This window comes from Pungitius pungitius, chromosome 5, assembly GCF_949316345.1.
Source record: "Pungitius pungitius chromosome 5, fPunPun2.1, whole genome shotgun sequence".
Lineage (NCBI taxonomy): Eukaryota > Metazoa > Chordata > Actinopteri > Perciformes > Gasterosteidae > Pungitius > Pungitius pungitius.
Genome location: NC_084904.1, coordinates 11,001,611 through 11,027,620, shown reverse-complemented (window position 1 = coordinate 11,027,620; position 26,010 = coordinate 11,001,611). Strand labels below are relative to the sequence as shown.

General features: G+C 42.5%; 2 long non-coding RNA genes across 2 annotated transcripts; both read right to left on the bottom strand.

Annotated features, from left to right (window-relative positions):
• Positions 1-297: 297 nt before the first annotated feature.
• Positions 298-2,152, bottom strand: LOC134129049 (uncharacterized). Its single transcript, XR_009956228.1, has 3 exons — positions 1,929-2,152; positions 1,477-1,559; positions 298-1,326 (listed from the first exon to the last, which is right to left on the bottom strand). It is a non-coding gene; the product is annotated as an uncharacterized LOC134129049 (long non-coding RNA).
• An 8,641-nt stretch (positions 2,153-10,793) lies between these two features.
• On the bottom strand, positions 10,794-12,414 carry LOC134129062 (uncharacterized). Its single transcript, XR_009956245.1, has 3 exons — positions 12,301-12,414; positions 11,395-11,466; positions 10,794-11,296 (listed from the first exon to the last, which is right to left on the bottom strand). It is a non-coding gene; the product is annotated as an uncharacterized LOC134129062 (long non-coding RNA).
• Positions 12,415-26,010: the final 13,596 nt, after the last annotated feature.

Below are 26,010 nucleotides of genomic sequence, written 5' to 3'. Positions count from 1 at the left end.
TTAACACATGCCTCAACAGGAGGGATGTAGATAGAGATGTTTTCCATTGAACAACGGAAACGCTTAACAAAAGAAATTGCACCAACGGTTTTAGATACCAGAGGAAAATTTTGTGAACAACTCACAATAGTTAAATCAGCAAACAGCTCACAATTTGACTACTATTTCTAGAATGAATTTGAAAACATCACTGTTCTTCTCAGTCCCGACTGACTGAGAAGAACAGTGATATTTTCAAAATGAAGAAACAAATGATAGTTAAACCAATATTAAGATAAGAATGATTAGAACATTAAAGCTGCAAGCAGCGATGAACGGGCCTTCGCCTATTCTCGCACGTTGGGGTGGGGCGGCGGTCGGCCGGGCTCGCGGGTCAAAAAAGACTAAAGAGACTAAACAAATCACTCTCGGGGCTGCCATTCAAACCTGAATCTGCGGCCTCGCGAACGGAATCCACCGACGCCGGGCTGTTGCCCCGCTGCAAAAGACCTGCGGAGTAATTGTTACGGGTCTCGGGCACGATGACCACAATAAGTATCACAGCAACACTTGTCTCGTTCTCCAGTTTGCGTCTGTATAATTGATTCAACACATATACACATCCAGTGCATTTTTCTTGTCCTGTATATCTTAGATATCATAGATGCAGTCTCAATCAAGGTTAATTCCCAGAAATATCCACCTGTAATTACCTTAGCTGTTATTACTGCCTACTATAGTTCCCATTGACCAACTACATAAGGGATATTTCCACACCATGTTGACTATGATAAACGTATACAACTCTTATTCACATATGGACATTGCACTTTAGAATGTATATTCATTAACTCAGCATGTACCAAACCATATTGTCATGTAAAAAAACCAAAACATGACCAAACATGACTAAATAAATCACTGCCCTTGCATACTGAACAAATATTGCATTCTGGATTCATTTTAAGTCACATGAGGAGTCTTGTGCATGCCAAGAATCAAACCCTGGTTTACTGCGCCAGGGGCCAACGCTCTGCAGATGACCTATATGGTCCAATACAATTTCACATTCGAAACGTCACTCAAATAGGATTGGTGCCTCTCTTGCAAAAATACAGCGAATTTTAATACTTAAATGAGAGCTAAAGGAGAAAATAAACGCAGTAGGTCACATAAGTTCTGTCGGATGTTCAAGTTGCCCAGAAGGATGAGCGGAGAGCTGTCATCTGGAAGTTGTAACTCTTCCATTCGTTGTAGAAGTAAATAACTTCTTCTCTGGAAGGATCATTTTCCGCTGTGGTCCAGTCGACTTGGGTCTTTGCCACGATTGCCCGCGGTGAAGCCCACCTGTGCCGTGTGGTGGAAGAAAAAAAGAAGGCCAAATTATTACATCCATCGACAGTCACACGATATGGAATGCTGTTGTACGAATGCGGGAAGAAGTCTTTTACAATTATGCAGACAGAACAAAATATACATAAAGAAATGCTTTCCCACCTCGCTGGAGTTGAAAGCCACGTGTCCCATGTGCCATTCCCAGTGATGTCCTCAGACTGGTGGCATGACTTTGCACGGGCCATCTGAAAATATTTGAGCACCAACGTGTATTATCAGAATACGATTATGGCTGTCAACAGATTATAGACAATTGACTAGTTAATCACACGTTTTGAAAACATTTATCTTGATTGCAATATTTTTTTCTCTTATATTAACTGTTTACAGTTTAGTAATTTGTTGTTTCAACTCCATAATGAGCTTGACGTGTGTATATTATTTCTTTGGAATGAGGGGTGTAGGAGCCATACATTGTTTTGATTATTCTTTTGTATTATTCTTTCCTTCTACATTGTTTGTATGTGTGCGTGTGGTGTGACGTCATTTGTATCCACGACACCGTAAGGGGGTGTGGTGTGTGTGTGTGTGTATATTAGTGTGTGTCTGTTCACCTGTGGGGTGTGGTTGTTTGGAGCATGGCTGCAGGGTGAGCATGGGGAAAAACTCTCTTTTGACCGTCAGCGTCATTGTAATTGTCACCGTCATTGTTATCACCATCGTCAATGTCATCGTCACTTCAATGGAGTTTCATGTGCTTTGATACTCACTTGACCAATAAAATGCATCTGGTAAAGTAAGCGATTTGCGTATGTTACTTCTCGGTGAAACGGACGCGTCATTAGTATGATCCCCTTATGTCTTAGCCTGCTGCGGCTTTTTGGATATTGTTTATTGTGTAAAAGCCGCTATAAGGGGCATATTAATCATATCATTTAATGTTAGATTCATGCTCATTGTGAAGGCAATAAATATATAACATATTGAAAAGCATTGAAGACGCACAATACATTACGTGTCATTTAGCTGCGCCCGGCTGCACGCTGCGGGCAGATTATAGACAATGAAGTTAAACAACAAAGTAGTTAAGTTAGCTGCTGCGAGCACGGTTCTACTCATAGTGTGTAAATAAAGTGATTCAATCGGGCCAAGTTATTTAGGGCACACGGAAACGTAAACAAAGTGGCGCTGATAGTGTGAAGAGGGGTCTTTTATCCCCGTGAAGCTACCGTAGTTAGCTTTACAGGAACAAAATACGTATGCTAGTTGATGTTCTTCAAGTATAGCTATTTAAGTCAATAACCTCAGCAAATAGAGTAATCTGAATTACTTTGTTCGTTAGATCAGCCGGAGACGCGGAAAAAAAGAGTAGAAAAAGAGATGTTTGTGACAGGACGTCCCTTAAACAGCTGTTAGCATGTTCCCCGCAGTATCCCCGCTATTTAAGTGGGTAAGACTGAAGAACGCACAAGGAAAAAGTCATCACTCACCGTCCAAAGCATCTCCACTTGGTTTAGTCCGTTTGGGTGTAAGCATAGGTGTGTAGTAAGCAGTTTAAAATATAAAATACGGACTGGATACAACTGGACCTGCAGCTGTTCAACGCAGAGGCTCCAATGGCGACCTCTCGCGATAACAGCATTAACTCACGCGACACTACGAGCCGCCCTCTACTCTGCGCATGTCCGTCAACAAAGACTGCTGGGTAATTGAGTTCTTTAACGTAACAGTTTCCCGTAACATCTAGTAAAATCACAAAACGTGTTTGCATCTCCACCCGTATGTGGCAGAATACGTGTATTTAAATTCAGATGTAAATATATTGAACTGTCCGTGTTATTTTTCTAGGTTAGATGTGTCAAACTCGCGACACGCTGGCGAACGGCTGCACCGTCCAGACCGTACCGGGCTGCAACGCCAGCTCCTCCCTCCAGCTCCACACATACGGCAGCTGTGCCCAGCAGCCGTATGTGGCTGAAACGAGTGTGACACAGCTGCTCTAACGTGTACAGTTATTTAATAACCTCAGCAAGGAGAGTTAACTGAATCATTTTGTCCGTTAGATCAGCCGGACACACGTTTAAAAAAAGAAGAAACAAAAAAAAAAAGTATGATTTCGTCGGGGCTCGATCTCACGACCATAGGATCGGGGGGCGGTTTCTTACCAGGAGAGCTAAACCTTCTGATGGGTTTGAGAATTCGAAAACTCACTGAAATAGGATTGGTCACTCTCCGCCAAAAATACAGGAAATATTCACACTAAAAAAATTATAACTGCCTTCCTGTTTGTTTTAGAGAAAATTCCTCAGAGACTTTTTTAAGTCTCCCTTTAATACATTTGTTAAAAAATCAGCGGACTTGTCGGTCAAACAGGATGCGGGCGGGGCTTCGTCAAAATCTTCCAGGGGGCGCAATGGAGGCAATTTTTCACTTTTGATCCAAAACTGCACATCAGGTCTGTAAAGGTCATCACGTAGGATACTCACAGAGGTTTTCAAGAGTTTTGGAGTCTGCCGAGGCGCAGAAGATGTGCTTGAACTTTCATGCGAATATGGCGACGTCACAGCCACAAAGTTGGTCCAAAACTCCCAATTCTCACTGTGAGCCATCGTCACAGTCTTACGTCTTATATTCCCAGATTTGAAGTTGATCAGATTAAAGGGCTAGGAAATGGACATGTAAAGGTAGAAACTTTGCATTGACCTAAGCCAATAGGTGGCGCTATACTTTTTCGAAAATCACTGCATGGCATTACTTAAAGGCCTACACAAGCATCATGAATATACATTCATAGCCAGAAATATTAATGTTCCTTGGAGTTATACCATTTTACATTTTGGAAAAAAATCTTCCAAAATTGTCCAAACTGCACGCAAGCTCACGGCCAGGTAGTTTTATGAAAACTCTTGATTTTAATAACTTTTGATCCCAAGGGGGTCAGGATCAACTTGCCCGATTTTGAAATCGATCGGATTTAAACTCCCGGAGGAGTTCGTTCGTTTGTAAAACCAAAATACGGTGGAAATTGCGAAAAAAAGGCCAAAATACAGTAAATCACCATAGCGCCCCCTAATGTTCGATTTTTTAAAAATTCTCAGGGGAAGTTCTAGGACCCAATGTGAACATGTCCTAAAGATTTGGTGGGAACAGGCCTTTTACTTTTAAAGTTATTGGTCTTTCCTTTTCAGGCCACACCCCCTACAACTTGATTGGTCCATCAATTAAAAACGCAATGAGATATCAACAAGCTTTTAATAACTTTTGATGGCATTGAGCCAATGATCATTTTGCTGAAGATTTCGTCAAAATCGGACCAAGCGTCTGGGAGGAGTTCGCAAAAACGTGTTTTTCACAAAATTCAAAATGGCGGCCATAAAACGGTAGGCGCATTTGCATACCATGATTGACTTTTTTGTAGAGCACATCCAAGAGCACCTGTGTGCAAAATTTCAAGTCAATCCGTAAAAGTGGACAAAAATGTCCCCAGAGGCAGCACTTTAGGGGGCGCTAGAGAGCACTTTTTTTCATCGCCAAATTGCGCGACCCCAAGAATATATAAATTTTTCGCACTTCTGAAGCGCACGCAAAAATTCAAGAGTTTTTGAACATGGCAAAGGCCCCAAAAGTGCGATTGAAGTGGTGAAATAATAAGAATAATAATAATTAAAGCTGCAAGCAGCGATGAACGGGCCTTCGCCCCCTTGCACGTCGGGGTGGGGCGGCGGTCGGCCGGGCGCGCGGGTCAAAAAGAGACTAAGGAGACAAAATAAATCACTCTCGGGGCTGGCATTCAAACCTGACTCTGTGGTCTCATGAACGGAATCCACCAAGACAAGGCTACTGCCGAGCTGCAAAAGGCCTGCAAAAAGTTGACAAGTCACATCAGGAGTCTTAATAAATAGGTTGAGGCGATGTACAAAGTGCAAAACCGAAATAGAGGTGAAAAAAAAAGATCTTCCGCACCTGGAATCGAGCCCGCATCTCCAGCGCCGGGGGCCGGGTGCTCTACAGATGTGCTATCTGCTCTGATACAATGTAGTAATTCGAAACGTTCCTCAAATAGGATTGGTGACTCTCTTGCAAAATTACAGGGAATGTTCACACTAAAAAAAATTATAGCTGACTTCCTGTTTGTTTTAGAGCATAGTCGTCAGAGACTTTTGCTTCAGTGAGCAGAGCAGAGACAGTTTATGGAGATCGCAGAGTAAACGTGTTTGCATCTCCACCAGTATGTGGCAGAATACTAATATTTAAACCATAGATGTAATTATATTAAAGTGTCTGTTAGCTGCCCCGCTACCACAAGCGCCCCACGTCAGCTGTTCGAATTAACTCAGCATGTACCGAACCATATTCTCATGTAAAAAAACTAAACATGACAAATTAAATCACTGCTCCTGCATACTGAACAAATATTACATCCTGGATTCATTAAATACATTTTAAGTCACATCAGGAGTCTTATTAAATAAGTTGTGGCGATGTACAAAGTGCAAAACCGAAATAGAGGTGAAAATAAAAAGATCTGCCGTGCTGGGAATCGAACCCACATCTCCAGCGCTGGGGGCCGAGCGCTCTGCAGATGAGCTATCTGCTCTGATACAATTTAGTGGTTTGAAACGTCCTTCAAATAGGATTGGTGACTCTCTTGCAATACTACAGGGAATATTCACACTAATATGGTTATAACTGACTTCCTGTTTGTTTTAGAGCATAGTCGTCAGAGACTTTATTTGAAGTCTCCCTTTAATACAATTGTTAAAAAAATCACCACAATTGTAGGTCAAACAGGGTGCTGGCGCCGCTTCGTCAAAAACTTCCAGGGGGCGCATTGGAGGGAATTTTTAACTTTTGATCCAAAACTCTACATCGGGTCTGTAAAGGTCATCACCTAGGACACTCAGTGAGCTTTCAAAGAGTTTTGGAGTTTGCCAAGGCTCAGAAGATGTGCTCGAACTTTCATGCGGAGATAGCGTCGTCACGGCAACAAAGTTGGTCCAAAACTCCCAATTCTCACTGTGAGCCATCGTCACAGTCTTACGTCTTATATTCCCAGATTTGAAGTGGATCAGATTAAAGGGCTAGGAAATGGACATCTGACTGTAGAAATTTTGCATTGACCTAGGCCAATAGGTGGCGCTATACTTTTTCGAAAATCTTTTCATGGCAATACTTATAGGCCTACACAAGCATCATGAATTAAAATTTCTAGCCAGAAATATCAATGTTCCTTGGAGTTATACCATTTTACATATTTGAGGAAAATCGTCAAAAATCGTCCAAACTGCACGCAAGCTCACGCCCAGGTAGTTTTATGAAAACTCTTGATTTTAATAACTTTTGACCCCAAGGGGGTCAGGATCAACTGGCCCGATTTTGAAATCGATCGGATTTAAACTCTCGGAGGAGTTCGTTCGTTTGTAAAACCAAAATACGGTGGAAATTGCGAAAAAAAGGCCAAAATACAGTAAATCACCATAGCGCCCCCTAATGTTCGATTTTTTTTTAATTCTCAGGGGAAGTTCTACAACCCAATGTGAACATGTCCTAAAGATTTGGTGGCGACAGGCCTTTTACTTTTAAAGTTATTGGTCTTTCCTTTTTAGGCCACACCCCCGACAACTTGATTGGTCCATCAATTAAAAACTAAATGAGATATCAACAAGCTTTTGATAACTTTTGATGGCATTGAGCCAATGATCATTTTGGTGAAGATTTCGTCAAAATCGGACCAAGCGTCTGGGAGGAGTTCGCAGAAACGTGTTTTTCACAAAATTCAAAATGGCGGCCATAAAACGGTAGGCGCATTTGCATACCATGATTGACTTTTTTGTAGAGCACATCCAAGAGCACCTGTGTGCAAAATTTCAAGTCAATCCGTAAAAGTCGACAAAAATGTCCCCAGAGGCAGCACTTTAGGGGGCGCTAGAGAGCACTTTTTTTCATCGCCAAATTGCGCGACCCCAAGAATATATAAATTTTTCGCACTTCTGAAGCGCACGCAAAAATTCAAGAGTTTTTGAACATGGCAAAGGCCCCAAAAGTGCGATTGAAGTGGTGAAATAATAAGAATAATAATAATAAGAAGAATTCTTGCAATTTCAATAGGGCTTTCGCCCGACTTTCAGTCGGCTCAGGCCCTAATAAGAAGAATTCTTGCAATTTCAATAGGGCTTTCGCCCGACTTTCAGTCGGCTCAGGCCCTAATTAAAGCTGCAAGCAGCGATGAACGGGCCTTCGCCCCCTTGCACGTCGGGGTGGGGCGGCGGTCGGCCGGGCGCGCGGGTCAAAAAGAGACTAAGGAGACAAAATAAATCACTCTCGGGGCTGGCATTCAAACCTGACTCTGTGGTCTCATGAACGGAATCCACCAAGACAAGGCTACTGCCGAGCTGCAAAAGGCCTGCAAAAAGTTGACAAGTCACATCAGGAGTCTTAATAAATAGGTTGAGGCGATGTACAAAGTGCAAAACCGAAATAGAGGTGAAAAAAAAAGATCTTCCGCACCTGGAATCGAACCCGCATCTCCAGCGCCGGGGGCCGGGTGCTCTACAGATGTGCTATCTGCTCTGATACAATTTTTTAATTTGAAACGTCCCTCAAATAGGATTGGTGACTCTCTTGCAAAATTACAGGGAATGTTCACACTAAAAAAATTATAGCTGACTTCCTTTTTGTTTTACAGCATAGTCGTCAGAGACTTTTGCTTCAGTGAGAAGAGCAGAGACAGTTTATGGAGATCGCAGAGTAAACGTGTTGGCATCTCCACCAGTATGTGGCAGAAAACGAGTATTTAAACCATATATGTAATTATATTAAAGTGTCTGTTAGCTGCCCCGCTACCACAAGCGCCCCCCGTCAGCTGTTCACATTAACTCAGCATGTACCCAACCATATTCTCATGTAAAAAAACTAAATATGACAAATGAAATCACTGCCCCTGCAAACTGAACAAATATTACATCCTGGATTCATTAAACACATTTTACGTAACATCAGGAGTCTTATTAAATAAGTTGTGGCGACTTACAAAGTGCAAAACCGAAATAGAGGTGAAAAAAAAAAGATCTGCCGTGCTGGGAATCGAACCCAGATCTCCAGCGCCAGGGGCCGAGTGCTCTGCAGATGAGCTATCTGCTCTGATACAATGTAGTAATTCGAAACGTCCCTCAAATAGGATTGGTGACTCTCTTGCAAAATTACAGGGAAAGTTCACACTAAAGAAATGATAACTGACTTCCTGTTTGTTTTAAAACATGGTCCCCAGAGACTTTATTTGAAGTCTCCCTTTAATACAATTGTTAAAAAAATCACCACAATTCTAGGTCAAACATGGTGCCGGCGCCGCTTTGTCGAAAACTTCCAGGGGGCGCAATGAAGGGAATTTTTAACTTTTGATCCAAAACTCTACATCAGGTCTGTAAAGGTCATCACCTAGGACACTCAGTGAGCTTTCCAAGAGTTTTGGAGTTTGCCAAGGCTCAGAAGATGTGCTCGAACTTTCATGCGAGGATGGTGTCGTCACAGCAACAAAGTTTGTCCAAAACTCACAATATTCACGGTGGCTTATCATCACAGTCTTAAGGCTTATATTCCCAGTTTTGAAGTGGATCAGATTAAAGGGCTAGGAAATGGACATCTGACTGTAGAAATTTTGCATTGACCTAGGCCAATAGGTGGCGCTATACTTTTTCGAAAATCTTTTCATGGCAATACTTATAGGCCTACACAAGCATCATGAATTAAAATTTCTAGCCAGAAATATCAATGTTCCTTGGAGTTATACCATTTTACATATTTGAGGAAAATCGTCAAAAATCGTCCAAACTGCACGCAAGCTCACGCCCAGGTAGTTTTATGAAAACTCTTGATTTTAATAACTTTTGACCCCAAGGGGGTCAGGATCAACTGGCCCGATTTTGAAATCGATCGGATTTAAACTCTCGGAGGAGTTTGTTCGTTTGTAAAACCAAAATACGGTGGAAATTGCGAAAAAAAGGCCAAAATACAGTAAATCACCATAGCGCCCCCTAATGTTCGATTTTTTTTTAATTGTCAGGGCAAGTTCTAGGACCCAATGTGAACATGTCCTAAAGATTTGGTGGCGACAGGCCTTTTACTTTTAAAGTTATTGGTCTTTCCTTTTTAGGCCACACCCACGACAACTTGATTAGTCCATCAATTAAAAACTAAATGAGATATCAACAAGCTTTAAAATAACTTTTGATGGCATTGAGCCAATGATCATTTTGGTGAAGATTTCGTCAAAATCGGACCAAGCGTCTGGGAGGAGTTCGCAAAAACGTGTTTTTCACAAAATTCAAAATGGCGGCCATAAAACGGTAGGCGCATTTGCATACCATGATTGACTTTTTTGTAGAGCACATCCAAGAGCACCTGTGTGCAAAATTTCAAGTCAATCCGTAAAAGTGGACAAAAATGTCCCCAGAGGCAGCACTTTAGGGGGCGCTAGAGAGCACTTTTTTTCATCGCCAAATTGCGCGACCCCAAGAATATATAAATTTTTCGCACTTCTGAAGCGCACGCAAAAATTCAAGAGTTTTTGAACATGGCAAAGGCCCCAAAAGTGCGATTGAAGTGGTGAAATAATAATAATTAAAGCTGCAAGCAGCGATGAACGGGCCTTCGCCTATTCTCGCACGTCGGGGCGGGGCGGCGGTCGGCCGGGCTCGCGGGTCAAAAAAGACTAAAGAGACTAAACGAATCACTCTCGGGGCTGCCATTCAAACCTGAATCTGCGGCCTCGCGAACGGAATCCACCGACGCCGGGCTGTTGCCCCGCTGCAAAAGACCTGCGGAGTAATCGTTACGGGTCTCGGGCACGATGACCACAATAAGTATCACAGCAACACTTGTCTCGTTCTCCAGTTTGCGTCTGTATAATTGATTCAACACATATACACATCCAGTGCATTTTTCTTGTCCTGTATATCTTAGATATCATAGATGCAGTCTCAATCAAGGTTAATTCCCAGAAATATCCACCTGTAATTACCTTAGCTGTTATTTCTGCCTACTATAGTTCCTATTGACCAACTACATAAGGGATATTTCCATACCATATTGACTATGATAAACGTATACAACTCTTATTCACATATGGACGTTGCACTTTAGAATGTGTATTGATTAACTCGGCATGTACCAAACCATATTGACAAGTAAAAAAAACAATATGACTAAACATGACTGAATAAATCACCGCCCAAAACATGTTAAAGATAAGTGGCATTATAAGTACAATTTAAGTGCTACCATTTGTTAGTGCTACGGTTTGCTAGTGTTTTGGTCAAGGTAGAGTCTAAAAAGGTGTGTCTTGAGTTTTCGACGGAAGATGGAGAGGCTCTCTGCGGTCCTGATGTCATCAGAGAGCTCATTCCACCATCTGGGAGCAGGACAGCAAAGAGTCGCCATCTCGTCGAGTGCTTTTCTCTCAGTGAGGGAGGAACAAGCAGCTTGCCAGATGCAGATCGGAGTGCGTGGGTTGGGATGCAGGGTTTCACCATGTCCCGGATGTAGACTGGTCCCGATCCATTCACAGCGTGGTCCGTCAGTACCAATGCTTTGAACTGGATGCGGGCAGCCACTGGTAACCAATGAAGTGAAGGGAGAAGCGGTGTGGGAGTATTTCAGAAGGTTGAAGACCAGTCGAGCTGCTGCATTCTGGATGAGCTGCAGTGGTCGAATGGCGGTAGCAGGGAGACCTGCCAGCAGAGAGTTACAGTAGTCGAGGCGAGAGATGACAAGAGCCTGAATCAGTACCTGCGCCGCCTTCTGAGTGAGAAGGGGTGGTATTCTCCTGATGTTAACGGTGTTCGCCAAAGTTAACGGTCAGGTCCTGAGTGGGCGAGTTTTTTCCAGGGAAGAAAAGTAGTTCAGTCTTGTCGGGGTTGATCTTCAGGTGATGGGCGGACATCCACTGGGAGATGTCAGTCAGACATGCAGAGATCCGTGCCGCCACCTGAGTGTCCGAGTCGGGGAAGGAGAAAATTAGTTGGGTGTCTGTGTTTTACAATTATGCAGACAGAACAAAATATACATAAAGAAATGCTTTCCCACCTCGCTGGAGTTGAAAGCCACGTGTCCAATGTGCCATTCCCATTGATGGTGGCATGACTTTGCACGTGGCATCTGAAAGTATTTGAGCACCAACATGTATTATCAGAATACGATTAGGGCTGTCAACAGATTATAGACAATTAACTAGTTAATCACACATTTTGTAAAACATTTATCTTGATAACAATATTTTTTTCTCTTATATTAACTGTTTACAGTTTAGTAATTTGTTGTTTCAACTCCATAATGAGCTTGACGTGTGTATATTATTTCATTGGAATGAGGGGCATATTAATCATATCATTTAATGTTAGATTCATGCTCATTGTGAAGGAAATAAATATATAACATTGAAAAGCATTGAAGACGCACATTACATTACGTGTCATTTAGCTGACGCTTTTAAACAACAAAGTAGTTAGTTAGCTGCTGCGAGTAGTAGTGTGTAAATAAAGTGATTCAATCGGGCCAAGTTATTTAGGGCACACGGAAACGTAAACAAAGTGGCGCTAATAGCGTGAAGAGGGGTCTTTTATTCCCGTGAAGCTACCGTAGTTAGCTTTACAGGAACAAAATACGTATGCTAGTTGATGTTCTTCAAGCATAGCATAGGCTGCCCTGGGCTGTGCTAAATAGTGCACAGCAGCCACAGGCGGCAGTAAACTCAAATTAGTGTGACAAATCTGCTCTAAAGTGTAGTTATTTAAGTCAATAACCTCAGCAAATAGAGTAATCTGAACCACTTTGTTCGTTAGATCAGCCGGAGACGCGGAAAAAAAGAGATGTTTGTGACGGGACGTCCCTTAAGCAGCTAATAGCACCGAATTAGTGTTAGCATGTTTACAGTATCCCCGCTATTTAAGTGGGTAAGACTGAAGAACGCACAAGGAAAAAGTCATCACTCACCTACCAAAGCGTTTCCACTTGGTTTAGTCCGTTTGGATTTAAGCATAGGTGTGTAGCTAGCAGTTTAAAATATAAAATACGGACTTGATACGAGCTGCAGCTGTTCAACGCCGGGGCTTCAATGGCGACCTCTCGCGATAACAGCATTAACTCACGCGACACTACGAGCCGCCCTCTACTCTGCGCATGTCCGTCAACAAAGACTGCTGGGTAATTGAGTTCTTTAACGTAACAGTTCCCCGTAACATCTAGTAAAATCCCAAAACGTGTTTGCATCTCCACCCGTATGTGGCAGAATACGTGTATTTAAATTCAGATGTAAATATATTGAACTGTCCGTGTTATTTTTCTAGGTTAGATGTGTCAAACTCGCGACACGCTGGCGAACGGCTGCACCGTCCAGACCGTACCGGGCTGCAACGCCAGCTCCACACATACGGCAGCTGTGCCCAGCAGCCGTATGTGGCTGAAACGAGTGTGACACAGCTGCTCTAACGTGTACAGTTATTTAATAACCTCAGCAAGGAGAGTAAACTGAATCATTTTGTCCGTTAGATCAGCCGGACACACGTTTAAAAAAAGAAGAAAAAAAAAAAAAGTATGATTTCGTCGGGAGTCGATCTCACGACCATTGCATCGGGGGGCCAACACCTTACTCACTGAGCTATTCTTCCAGATGGATGTGAGAATTCGAAAAGTCACTGAAATAGGATTGGTCACTCTCCGCCAAAAATTGAGGTAATATTCACACTAAAAAAATTATAACTGCCTTCCTGTTTGTTTTAGAGAAAATTCCTCAGAGACTTTTTTAAGTCTCCCTTTAATACATTTGGTAAAAAATCAGCGGACTTGTCGGTCAAACAGGGTGCGGGCGGGGCTTCGTCAAAATCTTCCAGGGGGCGCAATGGAGGCAATTTTTCACTTTTGATCCAAAACTGCACATCAGGTCTGTAAAGGTCATCACGTAGGATACTCACAGAGGTTTTCAAGAGTTTTGGAGTGTGCCGAGGCTCAGAAGATGTGCTTGAACTTTCATGCAAAGATGACGTCGTCACAGCAACAAAGTTGGTCCAAAACTCCCAATTCTCACTGTGAGCCATCGTCACCGTCTTACGTCTTATATTCCCAGATTTGAAGTTGATCACATTAAAGGGCTAGGAAATGGACATGTAAATGTAGAAACTTTGCATTGACCTAAGCCAATAGGTGGCGCTATACTTTTTCGAAAATCACTGCATGGCATTACTTAAAGGCCTACACAAGCATCATGAATATACATTTATAGCCAGAAATATCAATGTTCCTTGGAGTTATACCATTTTACATTTTTGAGAAAAATCGTCAAAAATCGTCCAAACTGCACGCAAGCTCACGGCCAGGTAGTTTTATGAAAACTCTTGATTTTAATAACTTTTGACCCCAAGGGGGTCAGGATCAACTTGCCCGATTTTGAAATCGATCGGATTTAAACTCTCGGAGGAGTTCGTTCGTTTGTAAAACCAAAATACGGTGGAAATTGCGAAAAAAAGGCCAAAATACAGTAAATCACCATAGCGCCCCCTAATGTTCGATTTTTTTTTAATTCTCAGGGGAAGTTCTAGGACCCAATGTGAACATGTCCTAAAGATTTGGTGGCGACAGGCCTTTTACTTTTTAAGTTATTGGTCTTTCCTTTTTAGGCCACACCCCCGACAAATTGATTGGTCCATCAATTAAAAACCCAATGAGATATCAACAAGCTTTTAATAACTTTTGATGGCATTGAGCCAATGATCATTTTGGTGAAGATTTCGTCAAAATCGGACCAAGCGTCTGGGAGGAGTTCGCAAAAATGTGTTTTTCACAAAATTCAAAATGGCGGACATAAAACGGTAGGCGCATTTGCATACCATGATTGACTTTTTTGTAGAGCACATCCAAGAGCACCTGTGTGCAAAATTTCAAGTCAATCCGTAAAAGTGGACAAAAATGTCCCCAGAGGCAGCACTTTAGGGGGCGCTAGAGAGCACTTTTTTTCATCGCCAAATTGCGCGACCCCAAGAATATATAAATTTTTCGCACTTCTGAAGCGCACGCAAAAATTCAAGAGTTTTTGAACATGGCAAAGGCCCCAAAAGTGCGATTGAAGTGGTGAAATAATAAGAATAATAATAATAATAATAAGAAGAATTCTTGCAATTTCAATAGGGCTTTCGCCCGACTTTCAGTCGGCTCAGGCCCTAATAAGAAGAATTCTTGCAATTTCAATAGGGCTTTCGCCCGACTTTCAGTCGGCTCAGGCCCTAATTAAAGCTGCAAGCAGCGATGAACGGGCCTTCGCCCCCTTGCACGTCGGGGGGGGCCGGCGGTCGGCCGGGCGCGCGGGTCAAAAAGAGACTAAGGAGACAAAATAAATCACTCTCGGGGCTGGCATTCAAACCTGACTCTGTGGTCTCATGAACGGAATCCACCAAGACAAGGCTACTGCCGAGCTGCAAAAGGCCTGCAAAAAGTTGACAAGTCACATCAGGAGTCTTAATAAATAGCTTGAGGCGATGTACAAAGTGCAAAACCGAAATAGAGGTGAAAAAAAAAGGTCTTCCGCACCTGGAATCGAACCCGCATCTCCAGCGCCGGGGGCCGAGTGCTCTACAGATGTGCTATCTGCTCTGATACAATTTTATACTTCGAAACGTCCCTCAAATAGGATTGGTGACTCTCTTTCAAATCTACAGGGAATATTCACACTAATAGAGTTATAACTGACTTCCTGTTTGTTTTAGAGCATAGTCCTCAGAGACTTTTGCTTCAGTGAGCAGAGCAGAGACAGTTTATGGAGATCGCAGAGTAAACGTGTTTGCATCTCCACCAGTATGTGGCAGAATACGAGTATTTAAACCATAGATGTAATTATATTAAAGTGTCTGTTAGCTGCCCCGCTACCACAAGCGCCCCACGTCAGCTGTTCGCATTAACTCAGCATGTACCGAACCATATTCTCATGTAAAAAAACTAAACATGACAAATTAAATCACTGCTCCTGCATACTGAACAAATATTACATCCTGGATTCATTAAATACATTTTAAGTCACATCAGGAGTCTTATTAAATAAGTTGTGGCGATGTACAAAGTGCAAAACCGAAATAGAGGTGAAAATAAAAAGATCTGCCGTGCTGGGAATCGAACCCGCATCTCCAGCGCCGGGGGCCGAGTGCTCTACAGATGAGCTATCTGCTCTGATACAATTTTATACTTCGAAACGTCCCTCAAATAGGATTGGTGACTCTCTTTCAAATCTACAGGGAATATTCACACTAATAGAGTTATAACTGACTTCCTGTTTGTTTTAGAGCATAGTCCTCAGAGACTCTTTTAAGTCTCTCTGTAATACATTTTCTCAAAAACCACCGTACTTGTAAGTCAAACAGAGTGCCGGCGCCGCTTCGTCGAAAACTTCCAGGGGGCGCAATGGAGGCAATTATTAACTTTTGATCCAAAACTCCACATCAAGTCTGTAAAGACCATCACTAAGGACACTCACAGAGGTTTTCAAGAGTTTTGGAGTTTGCCAAGGCTCAGAAGATGTGCTCGAACTTTCATGCGAGGATGGCGTCGTCACGGCAACAAAGTTTGTCCAAAACTCCCAATATTCACGGTGACCAATCATCACAGTACTAAGGCTTATATCCCCAGATTTGAAGTGGATCAGATTAAAGGGCTATGAAATGGACATCTGAGTGTAGAAATTTCGCATTGACCTAGGCCAATAGGTGGCGCTATACTTTTTCGAAAATCTTTTCATGGCAATACTTATAGGCCTACACAAGCATCATGAATTAAAATTTCTAGCCAGAAATATCAATGTTCCTTGGAGTTATACCATTTTACATATTTGAGGAAAATCGTCAAAAATCGTCCAAACTGCACGCAAGCTCACGCCCAGGTAGTTTTATGAAAACTCTTGATTTTAATAACTTTTGACCCCAAGGGGGTCAGGATCAACTTGCCCGATTTTGAAATCGATCGGAGTTAAACTCTCGGAGGAGTTCGTTCGTTTGTAAAACCAAAATACGGTGGAAATTGCTAAAAAAAGGCCAAAATACAGTAAATCACCATAGCGCCCCCTAATGTTCGATTTTTTTTTAATTCTCAGGGGAAGTTCTAGGACCCAATGTGAACATGTCCTAAAGATTTGGTGGCGACAGGCCTTTTACTTTTAAAGTTATTGGTCTTTCCTTTTTAGGCCACACCCCCGACAACTTGATTGGTCCATCAATTAAAAACTAAATGAGATATCAACAAGCTTTTGATAACTTTTGATGGCATTGAGCCAATGATCATTTTGGTGAAGATTTCGTCAAAATCGGACCAAGCGTCTGGGAGGAGTTCGCAAAAACGTGTTTTTCACAAAATTCAAAATGGCGGCCATAAAACGGTAGGCGCATTTGCATACCATGATTGACTTTTTTGTAGAGCCCATCCAAGAGCACCTGTGTGCAAAATTTCAAGTCAATCCGTAAAAGTGGACAAAAATGTCCCCAGAGGCAGCACTTTAGGGGGCGCTAGAGAGCACTTTTTTTCATCGCCAAATTGCGCGACCCCAAGAATATATAAATTTTTCGCACTTCTGAAGCGCACGCAAAAATTCAAGAGTTTTTGAACATGGCAAAGGCCCCAAAAGTGCGATTGAAGAGGTGAAATAATAATAATAAGAAGAATTCTTGCAATTTCAATAGGGCTTTCGCCCGACTTTCAGTCGGCTCAGGCCCTAATAAGAAGAATTCTTGCAATTTCAATAGGGCTTTCGCCCGACTTTCAGTCGGCTCAGGCCCTAATAAGAAGAATTCTTGCAATTTCAATAGGGCTTTCGCCCGACTTTCAGTCGGCTCAGGCCCTAATAAGAAGAATTCTTGCAATTTCAATAGGGCTTTTGCCCGACTTTCAGTCGGCTCAGGCCCTAATAATAAGAAGAATTCTTGCAATTTCAATAGGGCTTTCGCCCGACTTTCAGTCGGCTCAGGCCCTAATAATTCTTGCAATTTCAATAGGGCTTTCGCCCGACTTTCAGTCGGCTCAGGCCCTAATAATAATAATAATAATTCTTGCAATTTCAATAGGGCTTTCGCCCGACTTTCAGTCGGCTCAGGCCCTAATAAAGAATTTGGTACAAGATAAGTCATGTTTAAATTTGCATCGCCAAGAGAGAGACACACACACACACGGGTAGGCACCCCATTGTGTTTCTCTATTCAACAGCTGTATACGTATACGTTTATATACATGTATGTATACAAGTGTCTGTGTGTATGTATGTGTTTACATGTTTGTGTGTGTGTTTGTACATGTATGTATGTGTTTGTGTTTACATGTGTGTGTGTGTGTGTGTGTATACATGTATGTATGTATGTATGTGTGTGTATTGTATGTGTGTGACCATTTAAAGTCCACTTTGATCTCTCCCCCTATCATTCATGGTCTCATCATTGAAGATAAAGTATATTGGAAAAAACAAATGTCAGAAAACCAATTCCACTATAGGCTCTATATTCCCGCGAGTCTCTTTCACAAAATCCTTTGTGCATATCATGACACCCCCTTAAGTGGACGCTGTGGGATTTTCAAGACTTACAAAAGGCTGTATGAAGTTGCCTATTGGCCAGGAAAGTGGACGGATGTGAAGAATTTCCTCAAAAACTGTGGGGTTTGTCAGAGTTTGAAAGCAGATAATCAGAAAGCGGCTGGAAAGATTCAACAAACCATTGTCAAAAGCCCAAATAGGATGTTGGGAATTGACATTATGGGTCCCCTGCCAAGGAGTCCAGAAAGACACGAATATCTTTTGGTGGTGGTTGATTATTATACAAGATTTGGAATTTTCTCCCTTGCGATCTGCAACAGCCCCAGCAATCGCCCGATTTTTGAGGAAAGAGATTTTCACAAGACAGGGTGTGCCTGATTTCATCTTGTCAGACCGAGGATCCCAGTTTGTATCCTCAGTATTCCGGGAACTCTGTGACCAATGGACGGTGACGCCCAAGATCACAACTGCCTATCATCCACAGACAAATATGACTGAAAGAGTAAATCGTACTTTAAAAGGCATGATGGCCTCTTATGTAGATAAGAAGCATGGTAAATGGGATCAATATCTTCCTGAGTTCAGATTTGCCATAAACTCCGCTGTTCAAGAGAAGACAGGGGTCACCCCAGCCGAGCTGCAAATTGGCAGAAAACTGATTAGTCCTATGGACAAGATTCTGAAAGGGAGGATTTTTTCCCCCCGATGCTTCTACTTATGAGGTGGTTCGGCATTTCAAACAACTCCAAGCAGACGTTGAGGAAAATATAAAGAGAGCCAGACTAAGACAACGGAGAAATTACAACAAAAACCGCCGGACTCTGGAGTTTAAACCCAAAGAGAGTGTGGGTTCAAAATTGTCCTCAATCCAATGCCAAAACCCAATTCACCGCCAAGCTGGCGAAAAAATGGAAAGGTCCCTACCGTGTAATCAAACAACTTGGGCCTCTAAACTATCAAGTTGTATTGGAGGATACCGGTCAAGACCTAAGAACGATCCATGTTTGCAACCTTAAACCGTTCTACCCTAGAGCAGAGGATTTGGAACTAATGGAAAGAGAAACCATCCTAGACATCCTGCAGGAAAGCTCAGAGGAAGAAGATTTTCTCGTCTTCCCTGACTAAAATTCTTTAACAGTATCCTATCATTAAGCCACCACGGTGGGTGGACTTATCGACGGGGGGGGCGGGGGGGGAGGAGTGTAGCAGACCAAAGCTGCTGATTTGTTTCTCCCACCTGACCTAACAAATAAAGAAGGCGGGGCCAGGAACAGATTGAAGACACCTGGTGGAAAAGGTAAATGACAGAGGCTGCATGTGGAGAGAAGTGAGAGGAGAAAGCACAGAAACCTTGGAAGACTGCTGGTTGCTGGACCTCGAGGGTCCTAATAGGACTCTACTAAAAGATCCCACTTGACACGGACCGAGGAAGGGAACCGGCTGGAGAACTTGTGGACTGCCCTGGACCATGGTGGGCTACAGAGCCGTGGTCGATCAGGACTGAGAAGCCAGGCTGAACTCCTCTTTTGACTCCCCCAAGCTAAGCACACACACGCACACACACACCGGCCATGCCGGCTACTGGACCTGAACATTCTCTCTTCCTGGACGCCTACCCCGAGACTTTATTAAAACAGACAGTCCCTGTGATCTCCAGTGTTAAAATAATGTGATTCTTTTGTAGGGCTGTACCTTTTGTGTTTTGATTGGTTGTATTCAAACAGAAAAATATATCCCTTTTTCCCTAACTAGATGGGCTTCCCTGTTTATGTATGTGATGAATTTACACTTTTGTAGGGGGGGTACAATATTTACCAGACGATAAAATTATAAATTGACAGCGAATAACAGGGGTTATTTGTCTGTCTGGCGCCCAACGTTCTGTTCTGAGTAGAAACACCCCCAACGCTACAGTGTTTGTATACATGAATGTGTGTGTTTATACATGTATGTATGTGTATGAATGTGTGTGTGTATACATGTATGTATGTGTGTGTGTGTGTATACTTGTTTGTGTGTGTGTGTATACTTGTATGTATGTGTGTGTGTTTGTGTATGTATGTATGTGTGTGTATTAATATATTCACTTCATTTTATTTTGTATAGCCCAAAATCGCAAATTACAAATTTGCCTCAGAGGGCTTTACAGTCTGTACACATGCAACATCCTCTGTCCCGAAACCCTCACATCGGCACAGGAAAAACTCCCCAAAATTTAAAAAAACCCTTCAATGGGGAAAAAAGGGAAGAAACCTTAGGGAGAACGTCAGAGGAGGGATCCCTCTCCCGGGATGGACAGACTGCAATGGATGTCATGTGTACAGAATCAACAATGTAAAAGATGTACAATACATTCAATTTCTCTAACAGAAATGATACAAGTTATTGCAAGTAGCAGAACAAGTGTACAGCAGGACCACTGCAGGGACAACCACCATTAGGTCGAACCACCATCCACAGAGGCTTCTTTGGGGAGGGAGAGCAGAAATATGTTGGTTTATGATGACAGTAATATGAATCATATTTAAAGTAAGGATGACGGCAGCAGCAGGTGTCAGCAGAGCCCTGCCAGGAGTCAGAACCGGGCTCCGCACGAAACTATGATCCACGGAGACCTGCTAGGCGAGAAAGCACAAAGAACTCCCGGAAACAAGCTTAATTAAAGCTGCAAGCAGCGATGAACGGGCCTTCGCCTATTCTCGCACGTCGGGGTGGGGCGGCGGTCGGCCGGGCTCGCGGGTCAAAAAAGACTAAAGAGACTAAACAAATCACTCTCGGGGCTTCCATTCAAACCTGAATCTGCGGCCTCGCGAACGGAATCCACCGACGCCGGGCTGTTGCCCCGCTGCAAAAGACCTGCGGAGTAATTGTTACGGGTCTCGGGCACGATGACCACAATAAGTATCACAGCAACACTTGTCTCGTTCTCCAGTTTGCGTCTGTATAATTGATTCAACACATATACACATCCAGTGCATTTTTCTTGTCCTGTATATCTTAGATATCATAGATGCAGTCTCAATCAAGGTTAATTCCCAGAAATATCCACCTGTAATTCCCTTAGCTGTTATTTCTGCCTACTATAGTTCCTATTGACCAACTACATAAGGGATATTTCCACACCATGTTGACTATGATAAACGTATACAACTCTTATTCACATATGGACGTTGCACTTTAGAATGTGTATTGATTAACTCGGCATGTACCAAACCATATTGACAAGTAAAAAAAACAAAATATGACTAAACATGACTGAATAAATCACCGCCCAAAACATGTTAAAGATAAGTGGCATTATAAGTACAATTTAAGTGCTACCATTTGTTAGTGCTACGGTTTGCTAGTGTTTTAGTCAAGGTAGAGTCTAAAAAGGTGTGTCTTGAGTTTTCGACGGAAGATGTAGAGGCTCTCTGCGGTCCTGATGTCATCAGAGAGCTCATTCCACCATCTGGGAGCAGGACAGCAAAGAGTCGCCATCTCGTCGAGTGCTTTTCTCTCAGTGAGGGAGGAACAAGCAGCTTGCCAGATGCAGATCGGAGTGCGTGGGTTGGGATGCAGGGTTTCACCATGTCCCGGATGTAGACTGGTCCCGATCCATTCACAGCGTGGTCCGTCAGTACCAATGCTTTGAACTGCATGCGGGCAGCCACTCGTATCCAAAGAAGAGAGCGGAGAAGTGGTGTGGGAGTATTTTGGAAGGTTGAAGACCAGTCGAGCTGCTGCATTCTGGATGAGCTGCAGTGGTCGAATGGCGGCAGCAGGGAGACCTGCCAGCAGAGAGTTACAGTAGTATTTGGTGTATTATCAGAATACGATTAGGGCTGTCAACAGATTATAGACAATTAACTAGTTAATCACACATTTTGAAAAACATTTATCTTGATTACAATATTTTTTTCTCTTATATTAACTGTTTACAGTTTAGTAATTTGTTGTTTCAACTCCATAATGAGCTTGACGTGTGTATATTATTTCATTGGAATGAGGGGCATATGAATCATATCATTTAATGTTAGATTCATGCTCATTGTGAAGGAAATGAATATATAACATATTGAAAAGCATTGAAGACGCACATTACATTACGTGTCATTTAGCTGACGCTTTTAAACAACAAAGTAGTTAGTTAGCTGCTGCGAGCACGGTTCTACTCAGTGTGTAAATAAAGTGATTCAATCGGGCCAAGTTATTTAGGGCACACGGAAACGTAAACAAAGTGGCGTTAATAGCGTGAAGAGGTGTCTTTTGACGCTGTAAAGCTACCGTAGTTAGCTTAGCTAAAAGACGTATGCTGGGTAAGACTGGAGAACGCACAAGGAAAACGTAATCACTCACCGTCAAAGGCGTTTCCACTTCGTTGAGTACATGTGCACGTAAGCCTCGGTGTGTAGTTAGCAAGCTGGCTGACTGGCTGGCCCGTCCGGCAATCGCTAGCTCCTCTCTCTAGCCCAGTTAGCTGTCCGTGCCGTCGAGCAGATATAACTAGCCCTTAAACAAAACGTACCTCACTGGCTGCACACATCCAAGAGGGAATGAGAACACTTTGCTTACATCCACATAGTAGTAATAGTTCCTGAAGTATAGGTGTGTAGTTAGCAGTTTAAAATACGCAGCGTGATACTGTGCCTGTTCAACACAAAACCGGAACATGCGCAGACTACGTGCGCGGCTGTGCGCACGTAGTCTGCGCATGTCCGTCAACCAAGAATAGGGAATTCTGGGTGATGAAGTTCTTTAACTTAAAATTTCCCCGTAACATCTATTTACATCACCAAACGTGTTTGCATCTCCACCCGTATGTTGCAGAATACGTGTATTTAAATCCAGATGTAAATATATTGAACTGTCCGTGTTATTTGTCTAGGTTAGATATGTCAAACCCGCGACACGCTGCAGAACGGCTGCGCCGTGAGCCAGCTGTCCTGCATCAGCCTTACCTTCTTCTGTCAGCTGTATGCGCGGCCACGGAGCAGTTTCTGGCCTTAAACTGAAACGAGTTTGACATACCTGCTCTTAAGTGTACAAAGTCCATAACCTCAGCAAGGAGAGTAAACTGAATCATTTTGTCCGTTAGATCAGCCGGACACACGTTTAAAAAAAGAAGAAAAAAAAATAATTTCGTCGGGAGTCGATCCCACGACCATAGCGTCGGGGGGCCAACACCTTACTCACTGAGCTATTCTTCCAGATGGATTTTAGAATTCGAAAAGTCATTGAAATAGGATTGGTCACTCTCCGCCAAAAATACAGGTAATATTCACACTATAAAAATTATAACTGCCTTCCTGTTTGTTTTAGAGAAAATTCCTCAGAGACTTTTTTAAGTCTCCCTTTAATACATTTGGTAAAAAATCAGCGGACTTGTCAGTCAAACAGGGTGCGGGCGGGGCGTCGTCAAAATCTTCCAGGGGGCGCAATGGAGGCAATTTTTCACTTTTGATCCAAAACTGCACATCAGGTCTGTAAAGGTCATCACGTAGGATACTCACAGAGGTTTTCAAGAGTTTTGGAGTGTGCCGAGGCTCAGAAGATGTGCTTGAACTTTCATGCGAATATGGCGACGTCACAGCCACAAAGTTGGTCCAAAACTCCCAATTCTCACTGTGAGCCATCGTCACAGTCTTACGTCTTATATTCCCAGATTTGAAGTTGATGAGATTAAAGGGCTAGGAAATGGACATGTAAATGTAGAAACTTTGCATTGACCTAAGCCAATAGGTGGCGCTATACTTTTTCGAAAATCACTGCATGGCATTACTTAAAGGCCTACACAAGCATCATGAATATACATTTATAGCCAGAAATATCAATGTTCCTTGGAGTTATACCATTTTACATTTTGGAAAAAAATCTTCAAAAATTGTCCAAACTGCACGCAAGCTCACGCCCAGGTAGTTTTATGAAAACTCTTGATTTTAATAACTTTTGACCCCAAGGGTGTCAGGAACCAGTTGCCAGATTTTGAAATGGATCGGATTTAAACTCTCGGAGGAGTTTGTTCGTTTGTAAATGCAAAAATTGAAGGAAATGGCCAAAAATACACAGAATCACCACAGCGCCCCCTAATGTTCAAATATTCTGGGAAAATTTGGGGATGTTCTAGGACTCATTGTGAACATGTCCTCAAAATTTGGTGAAAATGACGGTTAGAAAAAAAAAAAGTTATAGGCCTTTGAATTTTCAGGACACAAACCTACAAACTTCATTGGTCCATAACTTTATTGAAAAATGAGATATCAACATTCTTTCGATAACTTTTGATCGCATCAAGCCAACGATCATTTTGCCGAAGATTTCGTAAGAATCGGACCAAGCGTCTGGGAGGAGTTCGCAAAAACGTGTTTTTCACAAAATTCAAAATGGCGGCCATAAAACGGTAGGCGCATTTGCATACCATAATTTTTTTTGTGTACAGCACATCCAAGAGAACTTGTGTGAAAAGGTTTCAAGTCGATCGGTAAAAGTAAAAAAAAAAATTAACATTGCGGCCACTTTGGGGGGCGCTAGAGAGATCTTTTTTTTCTCCTCTAATTGCGGGACCCCAATCATACGTCAATTTTGCGCACTTCTGATGCGCGTGCAAAAATTCAAGAGTTTTTGAACATGATGAAGTCCCCGAAAGTGCGTTCGAAGTGGCGAAATAATAAAAAGAAGAAGAATTCTTGCAATTTCAATAGGGCTTTCGCCCGACTTGCAGTCGGCTCAGGCCCTAATTAGCGATGTACATTAATAAAACATGGATGATTGTGGAAGGTGAGAGTGTGAGCGTGAGAGAGGGTCTCTGTGTGTCCTAAGAAGTCCCCCGGCAGTCTAAGCCTAGAGCAGCTTAACTAAGGGCTGGTCCAGGCTAACCTGAGTCAGCCCTAACTATAAGCAATATCAAAGAGGAGCGTTTTAAGCATTATCTTAAATGACCGAGTCTGCCCCCCGGACTGAAAGTGGAAGCTGGTTCCACAAAAGAGGAGCTTGATAACTGAAGGCTCTAGCCCCCACCCTACTTTACAGTAATCCAGTCTAGAAGTAACAAATGCATGAACTAGTTTTTTTGCATCACTTTGAGACAGGAAGTTCCTGATTTTCGATATATTACGTATGTAGGAGCCGCTTTTAAGTTTTTGTATTTTGAATGATTTATATATATTTCTTTCCTCTTTTGTGGAATCGCAAGTGTGCGCCCTCTGTAGGAGGTGACGGTGCCACCCTTGAAAGGACCGACGGACACGCATGACGGGAGGAAGGCGGGCGCAAATACCGTCATTGACCTCAGGGCTGAGGCTGTGAACTAGGCTCTCTCCGTTTTGGGCCCGTTCAGCTTGTCATAGTGATTTTGTTTTGTGACGACCTTTTTTTGTACAATAAACCGGCAACATTGATGGTCAAACTCCCTTTTTCATTTGAATTATTGGACAGAACTGCGAGTCTTGACATTGCTTTCCTCATGGTGGTAAAATCAACAAGAACACAGGAATAGGATCTAAGGGTTTAAAGGAAAAAACTCTGTTTTAGTAGTGTTTTAGTAGTAGTGGCAAAACTGTTTTTGCCACTACAATTCGTCAATTGTGCTTGGATGTCCCCGAAGATTTTCACACAAGCTGGACACAGGAATGTCGGCCGAACGCATGCCGAGCTTGAAACAAAGAAACGCTTCAACGGAGGTATGTGGTTGAAGATATGATTTTATCGATGGATTTTTCGTTGACAAACAATATTGAAATAATTAAGAAACAAGTTTCATGGAAGATTTTTGCATTAATGAACTGTGATAATCAGGGCCGGCGCTAGCCATTTGGGTGCCTTAAGCACAAATGCTTGGTGGTGCCCCCCCCTCAACCAACGAACCAACCAACCACCACCACCAAAGGAATAACAACCATTCAGAATGTCTTAGTTAGGTTCTCTTTATTCCCCAAATAACTTCTAAACATAAATAATTTACATAAACAAACATGAAAAGAAATAAATTATATAAAAGATAAAATTATAAATTATAAATACCAAATACCACCACAATTACTAAAAACACAGATTTGGAACTGAACATTGTAAACGCAGAAAGTATTCAAGTATATAACCGTGTAAGTAATAATGTGCACATTTCTTCAGTAGATAATATACATAAGTACAAATAATAATAATAAAGTGCAAAC